Consider the following 23095-nt stretch of genomic DNA (forward strand, 5'->3'; position numbering starts at 1 on the left):
TTTCTTAACACGTCCAATGATTTAAGATACTGCTTTTGTCTGTTGTACCTCTTTTTTTCCCCTTGTCACTTATTAAGCATGGCAACAAAAATGCTAAATCTTTGTTGAGAAAAAAAAAATCGTTTTTGTCATATTATCTAAAGATTATTTAGATGTCTGATTCTGTTTGAAAAAAGTAACGATTTTGACAATATGTGAATCCTGTACAGGACTGTGACTTATGTTCTGCTATTTATCCACAGATAAGTATAGCACTAGAAACTGGAGTGTGAAATTCCCAAAACTGAGGAGCCTCTAAAAGCTGTGGGGGTGTGAGTGAATAGCTTTGGTTATGCATGTAAGATACATGTGACCTTTCAGAGACACTGCCACAAATGGATCAGTTGCCCAGAACTGTATTATATGTTCCTTTGACAACTCTGTGACCCACCCAGATGTAACAGCAGACCCAGCAACTTACCAATGTTTAACTTCAAAGAACAGTTTTACTTATTTTCTTCAAAGGTATCCCCAGCCTAAAAATGCATCCATTTGTAAAGCAAATGCAAACATTACTCATTAAAGGTCCTATTTTGCAATCATACTTCTTATCTAGGCTGTAAAAGAGGATCGGTGAAGTTAATAACACCATGGGTGTGAATCTATTGATCTGCTGGAGAAAAGTGAAATGTACCTCCATAATGAAATGCTCGACCTTCTAAAAGAAGCTAATTAGGGTTGTTAAGATCTAAGAAACCAATACCTATGTATTTTTTTCTCTAGTTATGGTATATAGGCCACATGGTGCTCAGTATATTTGTTAGGGATTATATTTGGATTCTTTATCTAAATATGCATGTGCTCACTCCAATAGACCTTTGTGCTAAATTATTTAGTTATCCTAAGAGGTTTTATTGCCAAACGGGTGTTAAAAATCTCTATACATTAGGGGACAGTAAACATTCTGAGGATGTGTGTGGTGTATAATCAATTCATGTAAGAGTGGCCTGCGCCTTTGATGTTTTTATTTTTAAAAAGGTGTAGAACAAATCAGATAAATATACCATATTTGTTCCTGAAGGAATTCAGATGCGTGTACTGAGACACCATTTAGTATTGTGTGGCTAAATACTTGCAGAATACTGATACAAGCGGGTTCAAATAAAACATTAAGTAATTGTAATTGGATATCCTTTTCATTCTGTTTTATATTTTTCACTTTGAGTATTTTGAATGTATTTTTTTACAAACTCCTGATATTGACTGCTGCATTTTCCTACTTTTGCTAGTGCTTTGACAATCTTATTTTAAACAAAAACATGTTCCTTGCTCATACAATCTACTGCTGTATTCCTTGGTTCATAGTATGGTAAAAGATCATCCCAGTCTGTTTCCTTAGTTCTGTGGCCAGCAATATCCTGTGAGTGGCCATATAGTGGACAATACATACAATGAATGTTAAGATATGCATTTACAAGCTGTTAAAAACTATTTAAATGGCTTGTTGGAGTATACATACTGTTAAACTCCATCTGATTGTTGTAGTGGTAAGTGGTTTATGTCTATTGCCTATATCTATATGAAATGAAGTGTTTACTTGTTATTCATAGAAATCCCTCACTCCATCTTGTTTAAAGGTAGCCCATTAAGAAATCTACTTGACTGTCACTGGTCTAGGTGCACACAAAACTTTAACGGATGAGTTCATAGTCATTCTATTTAAACATGCCAGCAATAGTCTAGAGCAGTGTCAAAAAGCATTCTATAAATAACCAATTCATTAAAATATCAAATGATTTAACATGTGCACTTGTTACAGTTTGTTTCTTTAACCTGGATTTTGACTGAATTTTGACTACATTCTTCAACGTTAAATGTCTGAATGACTGTAACATTTTTTCAGTTCTGCTTGTTCTTTCATGCTTATTTTGAGCAAGTGCTGCAATATACAGTACTTTATGAAACACTATCACGAGTGTAAATGTCTGCAGTCATACAGTATAGTGAATTCTTGAGAAATCGAAGAATCACGTGATAAAATAAGTACTACAGTCTAAAGAAAGTCTGAAATGGGTATAAACACAGCATTTCATTTTATTAGGTTCTGTCTTAATGTGCATTTCACAAAATGGGCTAGTAAGACCCAGCACAGCAGATTTTCAGATAGGAAATATATTTGTGGGTTGTATTGCCGTTCTGAGTTTACATTGTACAATGTTTTCTTTCATCAATAACATCAGGAAATTACCTTTTTTGCTCCCTAGAATATCCCTTTTAAGGCAGCCTTTGATGTTTTTATTTGCTGTAATATTATTGATTATCTGGGGTGTTAATACATTACCTTATATGTACAAGTCACACAATTTACAGTAACAAATATATACTGTATACATATATATATATATATATATATATATATATATATATATATATATATATATATATATATATATATAAAAATATAAAATTGTGACAGAAATACAATGAGTTTTGGTTGTAAATCTCCCTCCCGACCTGTGAGGACGCTAAGCAGCAAAAGGAGAAGTCTTTGGACGGGCTGGCATGACAGTTCGAAGGCGAGACTCTGTTGCAGGAACGTATTGCCCCGGAAGGTAAACGACGTAGCAGATGCAGATAGTAGAGACAGCTGCACTCATTTGCCAAGGGGTCATGCGTGATAGCATAAAGGGGACAGAGAATCGCAAATCTTTTCCTTCGCTTGGTTCAGAAAACAAGGAACTGGAAGGACCGGGAGAAACCCCATTAAAAACTGAAAAGAGTTTGTGAGTGTTTTGTTTGTTTTGTCATTGTTAGTAATTGTCTTTTGTTTTTGTGAATTCACTAGACGCTAGCACTACCCGGAACAACACTACACCACAGTCACTGTTTAATTGTTATCACCCACCACGAGCACTACTGCACGCACCTGGACTGGTGACCGTGTTTTGTATTATTGTGGGGCGGATAACATGTCTTTATTATTTGGACTGCAATCCATTTATTATTGTTTCCTCCGTGCTTTACACATTGGTGTGTATTGCCGGAGGTTTATTGTTTGGTCGCCAGACTGGGAGTTATAAATAAAATACCCCTTTCCAAACGGATTACAGTTTCCTGGCTTGTGACTATTTCTGCACTGCATCACCTCTGCACCTGTTTTCAATCAGCAGCCACTTTGCCACACGTGGTGTTAGACACAGGAGATAGATCGCAACGCACTAGCAGAACTGCTGGAGGTGCTGGATAGCAGACGGGAAACAGAGGAGAGAAGGAGGGAGGAGTGCTACACTGCGCTCATTGAAAGGGTAGGGCTGGCACTTTCCACAGCACCAGCCCCTACCGCAACACCAGCAATGTCGGCACCTAAGGCTCGGGCGATGAAGATGACGGCGGAGGATGACCCAGAGGCGTACCTGGTTGCGTTTGAGAGGATGGCTACCACTGCGTCATGGCCGCGGGAGCTCTGGGCAAGCCAGCTGGGACCCTGCCTGATCAGGGAGGCTCAGGCAGCCTATCAGTCTATGAGCGACCTCAGCGTTGCCAGTTACGACCTTGTCAAGCTGGCCATTCTCCGCTGTCTCAACATTACGGCAGAGATCCACCGGGTATGGTTCAGGGAGTACCGAAGATCCTCGGAGACACGCCCCAGGGCGTGGTACCCAGAGGCAGTTCTATTGTGGTCCACTAGTGCCGCTGCAATAGTCACTGAGTGCAGATTATGGCTAGAGTAGGGATCCCCAAGGAGATTTTGACTTATCATGTAACCAACTTTCTGTCTAACACGTTACAGCAGGTATATGAAATATTAAAAATACGTCCCATCAGGATGTCTGTTTATCATCCACAGATGGACGGTTTGGTGGAAATCTTTAATCAGACCTTGAAGTCGATGCTGAGATGGTTTGTAACACAAGAGCAAAAACATTGGGCATCGCTTCTTCCCTACCTCCTTTTTGCAGTGAGAGAGATGCCGCAGAGTTTGACAGGGTTCTCCCTCTTCGAGCTCTTGTACGGCCGACAGCCTCGCGGCATCCTTGATCTGTTGAGAGAGGAGTAGATTTGGTCGGTCGTTTGGCCCAGGACAACCTCAGATCGGCTCAGCACCGACAACAGCAGCATTACAACAAAAATGCACAAATTCGAACCTTTCGACCAGGAGACAAGGTAATGCTGCTACTTCCCTCATCAAATTGAAATTGTGTGCTAAATGGCAGGGGTCATATGAAGTGATTGTAAGGTGAATTATGAAATTACATCCGATCGCCGTAATGAACGTGAAATTTATCATGTAAATTTATTAAAGCCCTGGCAGGCAAGGGAAGTCTTGTTTATAGCCTCAGGCAATATAGAGGGTGATTTAGGCCCCTGTCCAGAGACTCCTAGCACAAAAATAATTTTGATGGGGGAACTGTCATAATTCGCCCTCCCGACCACGGGCAGTGCTGTGTAGGGTTGACCATGATTGGGTCAGGAGGCTGACTATACAGGAAGTTCTGGGTCGGGCGGCCATCTTGGCCCAAGGTGGAACCATGCAGCCGTCGGGTCCCATCATTGCAATCAGCTGTGCTGTTCTCATCGATTGGCTGACATGGGGCAGTGTGCAGATTGCAGGGGTGGGACTTGGCAGTATTTAAGCAGTGTGGTTTTGCCATTTGGTCCCCCTGTCCTGAACTGAAAACACGGAAGAGATGCGCTGTGTTTTGTTGTTTTGTTTTCATTAACCTGCTGTAATCCACAGAAACTTGAAACTTTGGTAAACCCTGGTGGATTACCGCAGTGAGGAAAACCCAGGACAAATCATTAATCCGTGGAAGGGAGCCAAGAGGCGGTGAGAGGAAACCCACTGCAGTAGCACGGAGAAACCCAGTGCTTCCTTTGTTGTTGTTTTTTTTGTAACCGCAATATTTTTGTTTACTCTTTTTATTTGAAACCTGAGTTTATCATTGCTGGTATTCCATGTGGTTTTCTTGTTTATTTTCTGCAATACTGGACTGTTTATTTTCATTGTTTGTTAAAATAAAATCCTGCCCAATACCATTGTTGGTACAGGGCTCCAGGGCTCCAGGACTATGAATATGACATTATCTCTCCACCAGGTGCTGTCATTTCTTGTCCTTCCCTAAGCTCAACTCACTACCCTCCCACAGAGCTGCATAAGCTTATTGAGGAGTTCAGCGATGATTTTTCTGACTTGCCCGGCAGAACTAACTTGGTTGAATATGACATTATCTCTCCACCAGGTGTCACAGTGTGAGAGAGACCCTACCAGATCCCAGAAAGTCGATGAAGTGGTGTTCACAAAGAGGTATGGGGCATGCTTGAGCTTGGGGTGAACCTTCCAGGAGCGAGTGGTGCAGTCCTATTGTCATAGTGGCCAAGAAAGACAACACCAACCGCTTCTGTGTAGACTTCCGGAAGGTAAACGCTATTGACAAACTTTTAGATAGATGGGGAAAGGTGACGTTTATCTCTACTCTGGACCTGACAAAGGGATACTGGCAGATCCCCTTAACCCACAGTTCTAGAGAGAAAACCGCATTTTCAACACCAGAAGGGCTGTTTTACTTTAAAACCATGCCGTTTGGGCTACATGGTGCGCCCGCTGCCTTTCAGAGACTGATGGACCAGGTTTTATGCCCACATCATGAATATGCAACAGCGTATATTGATGACGTGGTCATTTACAGCTCCACCTGGCAAGAGTATTTGGCTAGGATTGCAGCCGTCCTTCAGTCTCTAAGGGTAGCCCGGCTGACAGCTAACTTGAGAAAATGTGCATTTGCCAAGACAGAGACTCAATATTTTGGATTTGTAATGGGGAATGGAAGGGTGAGACCTGTGGTCACCAAAATCCATGCTTTGGTTGATGCAGCGATCCCCAAAACCAAGACTCAGGTGAGGTCACTACTAGGATTAGCTGGGTTATTACCGCCACTTTATCCCCGAGTATGCCACAGTGGGTAACCCTTTAGTTGACCTCACCAAGAAGAGTGCTCCAAATTTAATTAAATGGTCAGCTGTGTCAGGATGCGTTTGATGCTATTAAGCGTAGACTTTGCCTGACCCCCAGTCTTTCACACCGGATTTCACCAAGAGATTCATCCTCCACACCGATGCATCGGATTTGGGTTTGGGTGCTGTCTTGTCTCAAAAGGGTGGAACACCCGATACTGTATCTCAGTAAAAAGATGCTACCTCGGGAGCGTAACTACTCCGTAGCCGAAAAAGAGTGTTTGGCCATTAAATGGGCTACTCACTCTTTACGATACTACCTGCTGGGACAAATGGATTACAGTTTCCTGTCTTGTGATTATTTCTGCACTGCATCACCTCTGCACCTGTTTTCAATCAGAAGCCACTTTGCCACAATAATACAAAAAAGTTCAATTTTTATCAAAACTGTCAATGCTTAGGCTTTCAAGCTATAGTGAGCTTAAAAGTCCTACACTTGCCAGTGAATCTCAAACTGCTCATCCTGTAGAGTGGGGTACCACAGCGCAGGGGACCCCATGTTCACATAAAGAAAATAGCTTATTTTCTCTTTTTCTGCCCATCATCCTGCTGCTTCCTCAGGTTCTGTTGACTCCACAGACTGACCAACTGAGAGCCAACTCCAAACTACCCAGAGGCAGCCCCTCCAACAAACCTTTTTCAAGTTGTAGCACCAAAGCATGGCTCCACCAGTTCACAGCCTTTTACCAGAGAATCTGTATCAATTTACTGTAAAGGAGTCTTCACCAATGCTTTAGAATCAATTTCTTAGCTTGTATTAGCATTAATAATATTACAGATCTTTTAGATCATTTTTTCTCATTATATGCAAATATGTAAAATACATATTATAAGGAAACAGCTGTATTCTTGTATATTTGCTTTAGGTCATGTGGTCTTATTGTAGCTAGACCATTGGAGCAAGTCTGAACGACAACACATAATGTGATTAGGTATCAGGAAGCAGCAACAACATTTCATCAATAGTATTGTTTATATTCCTAATTGAAGTATATCAACATAAATAAGGATGGACCAGTCGCAATATTGTTAGTTGTAATGGATTTTAAAACTGTTGTTAGAAAAAAAGAACATTCATTTTAAGTTGTAAACAATTCTTTTTTTTTTGTGGAAATAAAAAAGTGAGTTAACTCCAAGCTATTTCACATCCTTTTCAATTGGCATTGATCACTTTCATTTTTGTAACAGACTGAGAATGAATGAGGTAAAAAGAAAAGAAACATTGTTAATAATGGATTGTTTATGTTACATTAAAAAAATCAATGCTGGGATTGCATTGCTACATCTGTATTCATTTTGTGATTCATATTTCACTTTTAGGGGTCAACTCGTTAGGAAAATGAATATTAATAGTTGAACAATAGAATGCAGTGCTGCCTTAGGCTGACCCTACAAAGTTACAAGTTTCCCTACCGTAGACTATAATTCCCCGCACACATCCCCCAACTCCATTCCCTGTTCCACCACAACCAGATGGTAAACCCAACAGCATAATGCAGGCTTCAGTTGACAGTTCCAGGTTTGCTACTGTATGTGACTGGATGATTTCTAATTGGAGATTAAAGAGAAGTACAAACAGTCGCATCGCTAGTAAGTGGGGTCTGCAATTTCACAGGGTGTATCTGTATTTATTATCCAGCAGGTGGCTAGGAATAAACCAGAATATGTTGAGTGCCTAGCTGTCCACTCCACAGCACCTCGTATGGAGGGCTTTGGGCTTCCAGTCCTCTCAGTAGCTTGCGTCTGTGTGCTCTCTTCTGATCAGCAGCTAGCCCTGAGGTTGACAAGGAAGGATGGACTAATTTGCTGCCTCACTGTTTGCCTGAGGAAAAAAAAACTCAACTTGTTACCGTGGAGGGGGAAAATGTGCTTTTCAAAGGCTATAAAGCCATGTCTACTTTCAAAATCTATGAAAATGTTATTGGTATAAAACCATATTGGACAGAAAAATATATTTTCACAAACTATACCCAGTTTAGGCCTCTGTTGAAAATGAAGATATCATCATCTTATAGTCTTTGCCTTGTACAGGAACTGCTGCAACCCAGTACCATAATTGTTATAACTTGTGACTTTATTGGTCAACTTGTGGCATTTATTACACTGCAGTTTTTACATGTAGTAAAATAATAATTACACTGGAATTACAGACAGTATAACAAATTTGTAATGGCATGTAATTAAATAGTAATTATACTGTAATAATTGCAGTCATGCTGGACTTATAAAACAAGAGACTTTCACCGCTAACAGGTGTTTAAACAATATTTGCTGCAGGTGCTTAAAAAATGCTGCTTCCATTTTTAGTGCTGTCATTTACAGTTTGATTCACTGGTTGTAAAAAGTCAAAGGTTATACTTTCACAGTTTAGAAAAGGGAAAGTAAAGATAAATAAAAATAAAGCCCAGAGTGTAGTCACAACTTTCTAGGAAAGAACACTACACCTAAGGATAATATTGTACATTTTTCTAAAGAGGTATTTTAAAACATGTTGCTAGTTTCTTGGTAAAATAAGTCATGCAGAAATACTGAATCCCCTTTAAGCCACAAGGAGACAGGTCATTCAATTCCAATCTATCCGTTGGTAGACCTAGGATACAGTACTAATCCAGGGACAGGTCACATTCCTCAGGGAAGTAAATGGAGTTGATGATATACTGATAGAAGCTTCAAGTATATACATCACCCTTCTCCCATCTATCAATGTCACAGGCAACAGCTTGCACTGCTAAGTGATTCTGCAGTGTCCTTTCAAAGACTGCTTACTCCACCTTGTTATCAGATTAAAAGGCCAAAAAAAGGAAACCATTCACTGTTAAATAAATTGTGCATGTTTTTCTGTCGAATTGTCTTGTTTGTTTCCAAAGTAAAACCTCCCGTGTTAAACAACGCATGGTTTTGAGTTTTTCTTTTTAAAAAAAGAATGTGTTTGTAAAACTCATTCTGGGTGTTTGATGTTACTCTGAGAACATCAGCTCATTAAATAAGAACATTACTGTATTGTTTTTCTAGTACTGCAAGATAGTCTCTGGCAGAAAGAGGCACATGTTTTTTTTTACCTTGGCAGCAGGGTAACTTAATACTTCAAAGGTCTTTCAAGGAGGACAGCAGTCTAAATGACACTTATTTAAAACAGACTGAAGTAAACACTGCTGTAAATATCAGCCTACTTTTAAATAGTTCTGTTAAGTCACAGCTGATAATTGTTGCTGTTGTCACAACTAAATGTTTTTAAACATTCTCAGCTTAGTTGTGAAATAATTGTACTTACAGCACCACTAACATGTTTCAGGGTTTATGTTTCCCCCATAAGAGCTTATTAATTATTTGTAGCAGCTTGACTTCATATTCAGAGGCTGGTGGCCTGGTCAAGGACTATAATTACCGCTTCACTCTTTGTATCGTATTTATCTCCTCAGTTCTTAGTGCAATATTACCCATAGCAGCTCTTCTTTTTCCTGTACACAGGACCAAAAGTGCAGGCACATCATTTATTGATAAGACAAAAAGAATGTAATGAAATTATCAATGTTCTTGAATTAATTATGAACATGATTAAGAAAACTAAAATCTCAGGAGCCAAGTTCTCATTACCCATGCAGTCTTAGGGATTGCTTTCATTCAGTGAGGGGAAAAGGCTTTGAGCAGACCCACTTTTGCATTTCCCTTTCATTGTTTTATTACCTTGTTTAATGTGTTGACTTTTCTTGTTTAACCTCGCACTCATTTAACTATTTTCTTCACTATGCCTACCTAACATTATTTTGGGCACCCTATTCCCACAAAGAACACCCGTGTTAAGAGGCCTGTGGGAGAGGAGACTGTTTTACCCTTTTCCAGTTCAGCAGACGATGGTTGGCTGAATTCTATCATTCAAGGTAAGTGAAAGACTGTAGCAAAAAAAAAGCCTACTTTCTATTTATGTCTGCAGTTATGCTATTGTACCTGCTGTCTTTAGTTAGGCTCACAGAGATAATTGCATCATTACTGCCTGGTCTAAATGTGGAGTCATTTAACTTGGAGCTACCAGACAAGGTCCCCTAATCGCTTGAGACGGAAATGTAAAACTACTTAATTTTTATTTGTCTTTTGTCATCACTGGGAATAGTTTTTATACCTGGGCAGTACTTAAAATAAACTGGAGCGTGATTTAAAACTGTTTTATATTAGTACATATATTTGATAATATATATTTATATTTAATTATATTGTTTTTGTCATTAATTTTTCAAACCATAATGTAAAATGTGACATAATGTTATGGATAGAATTATTTGAGGTTGAGATGGAATTATATAAGATTCTTGCTTAAATACAGTCGGCACAAGTGGTGGCAAGTCTCACATTAGTGTCTGTACAGGCAATTTTGTTGTATTATGGGTTTACTATTGTACTTTTTACTTTGTACTATATATACATATATATTATTTACACCATTCATTGTTATTTGTTGTGGTAAAACATCAATGATTTTGCAGTTTTGTTTTAGTTCTGATCTGTTTTCTACTAGTATAAGAAGTCATAATGTTAATCAATAAAGAACCCTATCCTGAATACCAGACTATAATTGCCTTGAATCATGATCAGGAATTAGAGTTTGCAGTAATTAGTATGGTTTAAAGTAACCCAAGACACTTCAAAACAGATTAAACAAAGTTATACAATATCATAAAAAATAAGTTTGAAAAACACTATCAACATTCAAGTTGTTGTACATCTACAAGTAATATAGTATACAGTTAGTTAGCAATGTGCATTTTTCCTTGACACACACAATACAATGCAATTATTCTCTTATTACAGTTATAGCAACCTTAATGATTCTTATGTTCCCTACATGTTTTATTATAAGATAATCTTCTTAACTATTATTTGTATTACACTGCTGGCTGAATTAGTATTGGCCTCGAATTATATATATATATATATATAGTGATTAAACTAAGATATGTTGTATGCTTTCTGAATTAAATATAGTACCCCTCATTTTTATTGTGTTTGAGAACATAGAATATTGCACCAGAAGTTATGCATTGTAAAAAGATTAAACACTGAACACAATGTCAAATTATTTGGTTTAAATTTTTTAACATTTTGTACTACAATCTACACCCACAGAATATCACATTTCACAAAAATCTATAATTTTAACAATAATAGACACTTTCAATGAGTGACATTCAGCCTGAAGGTACAAGAATCCACTGTGCTTTGTGGTAAACAACATATATATAAATAAAAAATAAATAAATAAACTGTGTAAAATGACCTGTGATTATCCCCTGATAACTGGGCAAGTTATCTTATGCACGGACATTTAAAAATTATTTTCAATGCTCATTTTGCCACCTGAGGAAAGCTCATTAATATGTTTCCCTAGCTGAATGACTGCGGTTTCAAACACTGCAGCTGGGAAGTTTACTACTGTGAAGCTTAAAACCCTTTGGGCTTTGGACTAATGCCACTGTTGTGCTGTAGTGACGACTTACACAGTATGAGAACAAATATTTTCCACTTGCATTATAATAAGATTCTTAGCCAAATTATACACTAGCAATATTTCAGCTCTCATACAGTGCACACACATACAAGTTGAATAATAATAAAAATAAAACAATACTATTACTACTACTACTACTACTACTACTACTAATAATAATAATAATAATAATAATAATAATAATAATAATAATAATAATAATAATAGTTGACAGGCAATACTTGCAAATCTCACACTCATGTCTTCAGAAGCAATGTGTTGGCCCTGTTAGTTCCATTCAATGCTTTTGTATGAAATGAATACTCTGGCTAGTCTGGTTACTGGACTACGGAATAAGTTTGAGTTTATATGAAGAGGAGATGGTCACTGCTGCCAGCTTAGGCCAGAAGGAACATGTTAAATGCTTTTAAAAGCGAGTGTTAAGCAGTTATAAGAGATTCCAATTACTCCATCATCACTGAGCAGAACTATACACTCATGTTGCAGCTGCAAATGCCCTTGAGTCAGAATAGTGAGTGTGGCATGAAACACAGAAGGGGTTTCAGCTACACAATGATTTCCAGATGTATTTGATATGAAAGCTAATTAAGCCATTTCCGAATATGTATTTTCTTACCATTTCTTAGCAGATCCTTATTTGCATTCTAAAAGATGTCTTCTGCTGAGATCGTTATTTGGCATGCACTATAACTCTTCCAGTGCAGATTGCTTCTGAAAAGACTCCCCAAGGCTGATTGCACATTTGTCAATGTAAAATGCTTCACAATGTGCTTAGCCTTAAATAATAATGTGCATTACTATGTGTAAGTTACTTTTGATTCATGACTAACAAGGAAATTAAAGTCTAGCTATCATTTTTGATGAGTGTTATACAGTTAAATTCTACAATATCTGATTAGGCATGTACAATAGTTAAAAAAAATAAAAAAATAAAATAAAAAATAAGATATGTATTGTAAGGGGTTAATGAAAAATTGTGCTTCAGATTGATCCGAGTATTGAATCACACATAAAGCAGCCGTTACTGGATATTACCTCAGCTATCACACTGCTATGATAGCATAGATAAGAACTGCTTACCTCAGAGGATGCTCCTAAAGGAGAGATATGGTTTCCCATTCCTCAGGGATAGAAAAAAAAAACAACACGCTGCTGGCTCAGGATCTTTTACTAGCAGTGAGTAAATTTAAGCCTTATCAAGTTACAAGTCCAAACTGCACATGTACTTTACTTTTCTCATTAGATGCTGCTGCTAGGCAAATTCAGACTGGTAGTAATTAAAGTACGGCTGTTTTCCATAGATAAGAATTCAGATTTTTTTTTTTATGTTAGAATTTTACTTATGCATTTCTTCTGCATTTGCTGGTACAGAAATTAGTTAACTACTCCCAAAAATAAATAATTGAAAAAAAGTTTTTTTTGGTTGTTTAGAATACATTTAGTAACACTTATTAAAGTAGCTGTCCATAATATTCACTTAATACATTTTAAATGCTGAACAACAACTTAATAATATTGTTTATGTTATGTTAGAATATATTCCAAAATGTATCTCATGCATACTGGGCTGGCATAAAGTCACTTGGTTTGGTGTATGCCCACTAATTAATTATGAGCAGCTAAAAACCTGTGTGTTTAAGATTTCGCCTCATTCATTCAGTATTATATCACTCGTGATGTCAACACCATAGGTTTACCATGTCATATGGACTTTAACAGCGCCCCCTATGTGCATTTTTCTTCATTGCACTATTGGTTTCTCCGTGGTTTGTTCTTTACCAGTACAGTACTTTTGACTCAAACTCATTTATGTTATAATATGTCAATTAACCCACCAAACATAATTATCAATGGGAGTTTTTATAAAAATATAAAATACTGTACGATAACACTATTATATTATTAAGCAGCACTCTTACTTGCTTGTCATTAAATGACAGAGTTCTTCACTAGACTGCCCTCATGTAAAAGATCTGCAAGCCCCTGGGACAAGCAGCTTGAAAACTTGAGGCAGTGTACAGTAAGCTGTCAGCTCACACTGCTGTGACTGGTTTAGTAAAGAAGGTAGCAGCTGGGGCAGGCTGCATGCCAGCCATGACAGACCATATGGCCCCTTTAGTAGGGTAATTATTTCAACACAAATCTCTGATACCCCAGCCCACCGGGTATAGTTTCACTGCTTTAAATTGACTCTGTTACTTCGTTAGCAAGTTCCTATGACACAATAAAATCTCAGTGAGAATAGTAGTTATAAGAGAAGACAATCTCTTTGGGAAATACAGTATAACCTGTTAGTGAGAGACAGATGCAATAATAATCCTTTGTGGTTTTACTGCATAAACCGACTGTAGAATCAACTTCTTATAAAATGACCAGCTACTAGAATTCATATCTCTGCAGACAGTGTAAGCCATTTTGGTTGTAGCTGTTGTTAGTAACTGGGGGTCCTTGCAGGAAAAACCTTTGGTTTAGTTTTATCAGGACCTTGACTGTTTGACGTTATGCATGGGTTTTTCAATGTTAAGTGTGGCTATAGTGGCACGTTCTGGGCATTCACTTATTTTTAATTGTAAATAATCTCGCCACACCTAATGTGCAACATTGTGGGTTATTTTCCATACCAGTTAACTACAGAGTTGCTGGGAATCAAGTTCAGTGCCCAAGTAATAGATTCAGCAGTGCCCTGTGTATGTGTTCAAGTGGACTATCTTTTGTAATTTTAAAGTGTGTTTCTGGTATACTGTACTTCTTTAATGGACTGTATCTGCTCAGTTATATTTTACAACCCTGTATACTGTACAGCACTTCTGAGGTTTCAATGTGTCAACCTAGCAAGTCAAGTGTATAATTTCCATCCAGCATATGTTCAATTGATTTTGTATTGATTTCTTCAATAGTACAGTATTGGAGATACATGCATTCAATATAATGTAGATAATAATACAGACATTTTAAGGAAATGCTAACCATTGATTTCCGTGTATACAGTATAGTTTAATCAATTTTCTGGACAGAGCTTTCAAATGTCCCATCTAACTTTCAACACCAAAATTCCCTTCAAAATACTCAAAGTAGAAAATACAAAACAACATTGGGTCTAAAACCAGTTCAGCACAATGACTTAATTCTTCATTTTAAGAAAGGCCACAAAATGCCAAACATTTCCCAATTGTAAATTTCTTGGTTAAAAATATAACTTGCACACTCAAAACATTTCAAAGAAACAGTCTAATCAATGATTAAGATTATAGAACTCTTCTCTAATCTATGTAGTGACTTTGTTCACATATAATTTGATACATTCCGTTTTACTTTAATGGCAGCTGTGCAGAAATTGCTATGCTTTAAGTATGTAAATGAGTAATGAGTCAATAAAACATTGGTCACTGCAACAGCACAGCAATAACGAAGTGAAGTAATAATGCTTTTATTTCCATGCAACATCCCCTGGAGGAATGCTTTTGTCATTGCGTCATCATAGTTAAAGTACTGTTATAATAGCTGCACACGTCAGTCGGAGAGCCGGGAACCATCATCAGCACAAGGGACCTCACTTTATGACTGACCCTGCATTTCCTAAAAGCTAATATCAAGTGTAGGTTTTAACCTTAGTCTTTCTAACCCTTGGGTAGACAAGAAGAAAATCTCTCAATTGCTGATAGTCAAGTATCACAGAATGACAAAGGACTTGCACTTCTTTCATGTGTGTTTCTAAGCAATATTGAGTACCTTTTTGAGAGAAATGTTGATGATGATGATGATGATGATGATTAATGTAGGAATACTGTGCATGCTCCACCTATTTTATTTAGGTTTTGCCTTTTAACAAAATAGTCACGATCATTTATTAACGAACGATCATTTGTCTTAAGAACGTCCATTGTGTGTATCATGGTCTGCATATAGCAATATTCTTTGTGTAACGACCAATGTAGTAATCTGAAGTGCTTAATACTTCAGAAATAAAACAAAAACAAAAGCAAATATGTAGTTTCTTTAAAGTGGTGGTAGCTTACAAAGTAATTCTTTAATTCTTATGTATCACCCCCCCCCCCCCCCCCCCACCCCACTCGCTATATAGGTGATAAATATGCAGTTTATGAAAGAGCCACTTCAGCTACAAACGATTTAAACTATCTCTGTTAGGGTTGCATTTCAGTTTAGCTTAGTGAAGTTGGTTAGGGCTCTATTTTATTAACTGAGCAGTTATTATACTGTACCAACAGCAATTTAACTAATAAATAGAGATTCAAAATACAGTCAGAAATTAATATCTACTGTCAATGCATGAGATCAGAATTTAATGGGCGACTACAAAACTAGCATCCACAGTATTTGATTAAAAGACAAGAAATCTGTGTTATAAAATAGAAAGCTCTCTCTCTCTCTCTCTCTCTCGTTTCCTTTTTCATTCTCTTGAGGCTCTCAGCAATGTTTACTCGACAGTAGCTGGTGGAATTGTGACTGAAATGTGAGAATCACTTGTATGTTTCTCAGAATGAGAGTCAGTCCTGTGGGATGGAAACAGGAGCTTGAGTTTAAAGCACACGCCAGAACCAAGCTTTATCTGAGGATTCCGATTCAAATGTGTCTGGGACCAGTTCACAAGTCAAATTCACAGAATTAAATTACTGAAACATAAGTATACATTTACATATTCATTTATTTATGTATATTTTTAATGGTTATATGTTGTTGCTGGTACTGAATCAATATTTTCACAAGTTTTCTGTGACTTATGGACTGTAGTGTGCATAATATTAATACATTGGTTCATGTACTGTCAACAGTTAAGTCATCAGAAATAGAGAGAGAGCATGTGTTCTATTTGTAGAGTAGTTGCCCGTTTAGTCTTGACACGTTAAAGTCAGCTTTTTGTGCTTTTTCCATTTATTATTGTGAATTGGAAAATACAGCAAAAGTGTGTGTGTGTGTGCTTAATTAAGAAGATGCATGTACATCTAGCTCTGTCACACTCAGCTCTGCCTGCTGGCTGCTGCACCAGCAAGAACTGCTAAACTCTTGATAAGAATGGCACTGAGCAAGGTGCAGGCCCCTCAGTGATAACCTCCTGACTCCAACATTATAGGTCTTTCTGTTGGAATTGAGTTCTACATCTTGCTCAATTGGCTATTGTCACCAATGAGTAATGGATGCTCCCTCTATGTGTCCCTGGGTAAAAGATCCAGTCCATCAGGCCAACGGGAGGCACAGCTGTGGGCCACAGGAACAGGCAGATAAAGGAAAAGCTGTTAAAGGAACAGGTACCACCAGGAACTGGATGGAGAGCCCCCTGCACTTTTAAATGACAACTCTGCCTTAAACCCCTTCCCCTCATTTATATCAGTTAGAATGGCCATTAATCAAACTGGACCCATTGGTAATGTAAAAGGACAGATAAAGCCTGGAATACAAAAGAAAAAAATGTGATAAAATGACACCTTTGCTTCTTAACAATTTATACGTTTCTTTACACGGTATGTGGTACTGTGACAGAAATACAATGAGTTCTGGTGATAAATCTTCCTCCCGACCTGTGAGGGCGCTAAAGAACAGGAGGAGAAGTATCTGGAAGGGCTGGCCTGACAGTTCGTTTCTGGGACCGGGAAGTGGGTCAGCCTGGAAGGAAGCGAGACTCTGTTGTAAGACCGTATTGATTTGACAGGTAAACGAGGGGCAGCTGCAAGTAATAAGGCAGCTGCAACCGTTTACCTAGATATCATGCGGGATTACATATAGGGGCCAGGGTAACGCTGTTCTTTTCCTTCGTTTGGGTTAAGCCAAGGACCGAGAAGGACGAGATAGTAAAGTACTGTGTTACTCTGTAAAGAGTTGTGTGTGTGTGTGTTTGTGTTTGTTTATCGCTGTAAAATAACTGTCTGTGTTTTTGAAACCACCAGACAGCTAAAGCACATCCGGAGCTGTCGCCTTGGGCCAGCACAAGCCGGATCACCACCTCACGAACTGTCACCGAATAAAAAGTGTATTCACTGAACACCAGCACGACTGCACGCACCCGAGACGGGTGAACGTGTTTTTGTTTTCTTTATTCAGGACTGTAACCTGTGTTTTCATCCCCGCGCTCTACACATCGTTGTGTATTGCCGGGGCTTATTATTTACGGTCACTAGACCAGGAATCAAAATAAATAAAAGCATTTTTCACTGGATTACCGTTGTCTGCCTGTCACTCCTGCACTGCATCACCGCTACACCTGTTCCCCTTACTAACCACTTTGCCACAGGTACCTATAGGCAGGAATGCTAGTATTTTCTGATGGGGTCTGCAAATTGTATTTGACAGTGGTTGACTTGCAATTGCTTTTAATCTGAACTGGTCTGGTGTTCATGATGTGCCATAAAGCTCAGAAAACATATTCCTGCAGCCAGCACTGTACTGTCTAGGTATTTTAAATTATGTTTGAGTGTTTTTTACTTCAACAGCTGTGTGCTGTTGCAGCTTGGGAGCTTTCTTGCCCATATCACCGACTTAAATGAGTTATTTTTCTCAATGGTTTTACCTGGGTAAATAAACGCTTTGAATTGAATGACCTGGACCGAACAATACTGTTTAAATTACTTTAAATTTGTATAAGGTTTTACCACCTTCTCCATCTCATATTCATTATTCTAGAGGTGCTTGACAAGGCACCAGGATGCTAGTGTTTTGAAACTAAACAATAGTGTAATGTAATGTACAGTATTATGACTATGCTGCAAGTCCTCCTCTCAGGTCTCGTGGCAGTAAGCATATTCTTCCAGGGGATTTCTTGACAAACTTTTTAATAATTAATGACTAACCCTCTGTCTGGTTTCAAGAGGCAAACAGCCAGTGCTGATGCCCATCAATTAACAGACTACTGGGACACTCAGAAATGTGTTACTTACTGCATACCCAGCCATTGTACAATGTTAAAGCCCAGCATATGTTTTTTGTTTGTTTGTTTGTTTTTTCTTGAGTCTAACCAGTTGAAAACAAGCCAAGGTACCAGCAATACCACCATTAAGCAATGCATTTCAACAGGGGCAAGTGATTAATGGATCCCTTTACCGTTCCTTTTCCCTCCTGGCTCCCCTTCATTGGAATAAACTCCCACTCAATATAAAACATTCCCCTACACTACGCAGTTTTCGCTCCTCCCTTAAAACACATCTTTTCACCCTAGCCCATCCCACTGCGTGCCCTAGCCCCTAACCCCCAGTCAGGACCCTGCTTGCTTGCCGAACCCTGCCCTAGCCTCTGTTCTCACTGTAGCAACACTCTCTACTTCCTCACCCTTGCCCAAAAAACATACCTTCTTCCTTCAGCCATTTTCTCTTGATTGTACCGTTTAGATTAAAAATTGTTAAGCACCTTGGCTAAAGGCGCTATATAAATATAAATAAATAAATAAATAAATAAATAAATAAATAAATAAATGTGTAGGTGTCTGAATGCTCCTCTCTAAATCTGGAGACTTCAATCTTCAGTCCCTACCTCTATATTATGTTAAGAACACTAATGAGCTGTAAGAAAAAGGGTTTTAAAGGTTCTTACTAAGACTGCCAGGAACTTTCATATTTTACAATCAGGAAAAGGTGCTGTATAGAGTATTGTTATGAAATTGAATAAATGCAAATATAAGGTTTTTTGTTTTGTTTTGTTTTTTTCCGGAGGTTTAACAACTTTATTGTACAAACAAATGTCTCATATTTGTACAGGCCATCTTATAGTAAATGCATGGAAGAACAATGGCTGTCCATATTATACCATCCAACAATAATAATAATAATAATTATTATTAATAATTAGTCATTTAGCAGATGCTTTTATCCAAAGCAACATACAAAGACTGGGGGTAAACTATGCATCACAACTGCTTCTGCAGAGTCACTTACAATAGGACCTCGGTTTTACATCTCTTCCGAAGAATGGAGCACAAGAAGGTTAAGTTACTTGCTCAGTGTCACACACAGTGAGTCAGTGGCTGAGCTGGGATTGAACTGGGAACCCTCCTGGTAACAAGCCCCTTTCTTTAACCACTAGATCACCAAGCCAGTGGTTAAATATTACGCTGGATAGTTACAAAACAAAGTTTTGCCTTCTATTTTACAACATAACTATTACAACCTTCAATATACACATTATTTTATACTGTAAGCATTCATAACATAATTGCAGCATTTTAGCATTTTGTTGAATTGAGACCTTGTTGTTTACTATACATATGTTGCAAGAAAGCAGTACTTGAGGATCCATTTAAACTCTTCAGTCCCCTCCCTCTGCATTCCCCAAAGTGTCTCCCATCTGCTTTTGGGATTTCTCATTGCACTATGCAACGATTGCAGGATAAGCACACCATTTCCCTGTCAATACATTCCTATTAGCTTCCTGGATCCATACATCACCGTCTTGCTGGCCTGCAGTTTGCTTATCTTTGTAGCAGAAGCTGCCTTTGATTTATCTAACACCCAGGTTAATGAGACATGGAGCCCAGGGTGGCTCCAAGGGTAATGCACTCCTGTATAAAAATGCTTAGGAAGGATCAAGTGATAATCCATGGTAGACTAAAAGGCCCAGGATTTCAAGAAATGTTGTACTTCTTAATCGCTGAACTAAGACACTAATAGCTTCCCCTCAAGCTACTGCAGCCATTGGGAAGTTATAAATAGTAGCAACACAATGCAGAGAAAAAATAGATATGTCTTTTCATTTGCCAATATGGAAGGTGTAATTGTTTGTCTAATTCACATTGTAATTACATTAATGCTGCCGGGAATGCAAACTTTAATATTTCATTTGCAATAATAGTATTTTAATGGGGCACCGTGAAGTTTACATTTCCCAAACAGAAATAATATAGCCTTTGTGAAATTTGTGAGCCTGCTGATTAGATAAATCCTATTTACATGAGTTGTGGATAAACACAAAAGAGCTCTTGACCTTCATAAACTAGCTATTTTTTGTATTACGATCTTTTACAGTTCTAAAAAGAAAGCACTTAGAACTTCAGACTTATTCACATGACAATCCATAAGACAGCTTCAGAGTGGTCTTTGCAGCTTCCAACAGCTATTATTTTAAGGGGAAGGCTTTTTGCTCCAGCGGTTTCTAAGTGGGGAGAGTGTCAAGAATTATAGTTTTGTACAGGCCCATTAAGCACACTGGTTTCCCTAACTTCAGATGAATTGGAAAGCAGTTTGGTTGTTAATTGCCTGGGAACACAACCTACATAATAAGTCTTTATGGTCACTAACCTTTATTATTAAGACATGTGTATGTTTTAATGACACAGCAAGCTACCAACTGTTATTGAGATGCAGATGCTGATGATGCTTCATTTAACCCTCATGAAAAGTCTTCTTTGGAATGAAAATTGCTTATTGATTGCTTTGACAATTAACTAGACAAACCAAGAGGTTTTTGACTTGTGTTAAAAAGTATACAGCACTTAAAATACAATCCACTTTTTGTTTTATTAATAAAACAAAAGTTAAGGTGCTGGTATTGCCCGATAGAACATTGAATTTGACAGGGGGGTCTTGACAGAACAAGTTTAGTTAGCTGGCATTTAATTTCAATTGTGGAGAGTATTACTGTAATACCATGACAAGACATGATTTAGTATATTTTTTATTTTGCACATGGTTGTGCTTTTGATCATATTCAACTACTTCACCCCAATTCTCACACACAGCTATCTCTTGAATTGCTGTTAGTTCATTCATATATGTCCAAAGGTATCCAGTAGACTAAATCTCTATATTGTACTGTACATGCAACCCTGGGATAAGAGCAGGACACTTTGGCTCGTGCTTCATGCCAGAAATATGATGTTTCGTGCAATCTATAGGCTTTTTCAATAATGTATTTTCTTGCATACCAACCCACTGCTACTTATTAATGTTTTAAAGATAAATCTTCTGCTGGATCAAGCAATAGTAACACCATGAATTTGGAACACATATTGGACAGAGATTCTAATACTGGTACTGACATGGCTTCAAGGTACTGCAACAGATTACCATGGTCTTAATGGTTCTACCAATGATGACAACAGTAGCTTCCCTTGGGCTACCATTACCCCTTAGTGCTAAGCAATTGATTTATACAATGCCACTGCATTACCAATGAACATTATTTGGAGAGGGAACTACAACTAAAGGGTACCTACTTTAATTGCAATAAAAGAGTAAGTGTAAAACATTTTATTTTCCATTATACAAACAAATACTTTATATTGTATTGTTTGCCATCCCTTGTTATAGGTATCAGTAAAGTACAGAAAAGGTCCCAAAGAAATTCTGGAAATAGAAACTGACATATTACCACATCCATTTTAATTTGCATTACTTTGATTTCCATGTCAACTTCGTTCTTGGTATCTGACTTGAATGCTGTCAGTGTCAGAAAGGAGTGGCACAGCATGAAGAGAATCATCTCTGATGATGCTTCATTTTATGCCACAAAACTTTGCAATGCAACCTAGCATAAATGCACGTAATTTATATATATTATCCACTGAATTTCTAGAAGGGTTAATAAGAAGGTGCTACTACAATTTTATTTTTATGTGGTTTTATTTGAATGAATGTAGCTGGTGTGTCTGTGTTTCACAAAAAAAAAAATCCACTAGACTATTATATTATAGCATGCTGCCTACAGTTGTGCTGTGTACCAGTGCAAAAGAAAGGGCATTTTATAACCAAAAAACAAAAAAATGCAAACTAAAAGCCTGAGCTGAATTTAATTCACATGACAAACACATACGAAATCCAAAAGTTATACAAAGAGTGTATAAAAAAAATTCAATACAAAAAACCCCCCAAAAAAACAGGAGTAGCAATGTTAACTTTTGAAACGTATGTAGTTGTAATAAACGACCTTAAATAAGGAAGCAATAGGAATACTAGCTTCATACTATGGTAATGTCACCACATGTCTTCTTCTGATGATATCTTGTTAACCATGCAAGCATAGCAATACAGTGATTACACCCTGGGAGATCGATACAAAACAAAAAGCTTTCCCAAATTAGAAGAACAGTTGGGCGTTCCCTGACAAGTCATTTTGAATTGACAGATTATTGGGACTCAGGATGGATTAGCACTGCACCGTCTGAAAATATCTGTTCTCCCACCCTTGTGGTTGTTATGCCTTTGTAGCTATGTTTACTCAGCATAAGACCTTCGGTGTATTTAAATTAAAATCAGTCAGATGTATTCCTCAAGGTCCAATTTATAAAACACATGCATGGGTTATAAAATAATGTGCCAATGTGCTTTTCTCTTTGCTGGTTCTGAAAGTCCACCTTTGCGAAAGTTATATAAGTCCACAAATACAAAAATAATATAAATTAATAAATTGTATGATAGTCATGAAACCGGTCTAGAGTGACTGTCAACCCTACTGGGAGATACATCCTTCCTTAAAGATGTGGGACATCGAGGTTCTTGAGTTCATAGTTACAATAGCAGTCTAGAATAAACATGTTCTATTAGTTTGGCATAAAGATTGACCTCGATTGAATATATATATTGGATAGTCACGTCTTTTGTTGGTGATTTTAATACATGCATCACTATACTGTACTCGAATTTAAGATGCAGGCTATTTTTGAGAAGC

General features: G+C 37.7%; 1 long non-coding RNA gene across 1 annotated transcript in view; it reads left to right on the top strand.

The window, feature by feature from the left end:
- The first annotated feature begins 9502 nt into the window (after positions 1-9502).
- Positions 9503-23095, top strand: part of LOC131737904 (uncharacterized) — a 58396-nt gene continuing 44803 nt past the window's right edge. The window contains exon 1 of the long non-coding RNA XR_009329467.1: positions 9503-9869. This is a non-coding gene — a long non-coding RNA (uncharacterized LOC131737904). The remainder of the gene's footprint in view (positions 9870-23095) is intronic.

Source organism: Acipenser ruthenus, chromosome 9 (genome assembly GCF_902713425.1).
Source record: "Acipenser ruthenus chromosome 9, fAciRut3.2 maternal haplotype, whole genome shotgun sequence".
NCBI classification, from domain to species: domain Eukaryota; kingdom Metazoa; phylum Chordata; class Actinopteri; order Acipenseriformes; family Acipenseridae; genus Acipenser; species Acipenser ruthenus.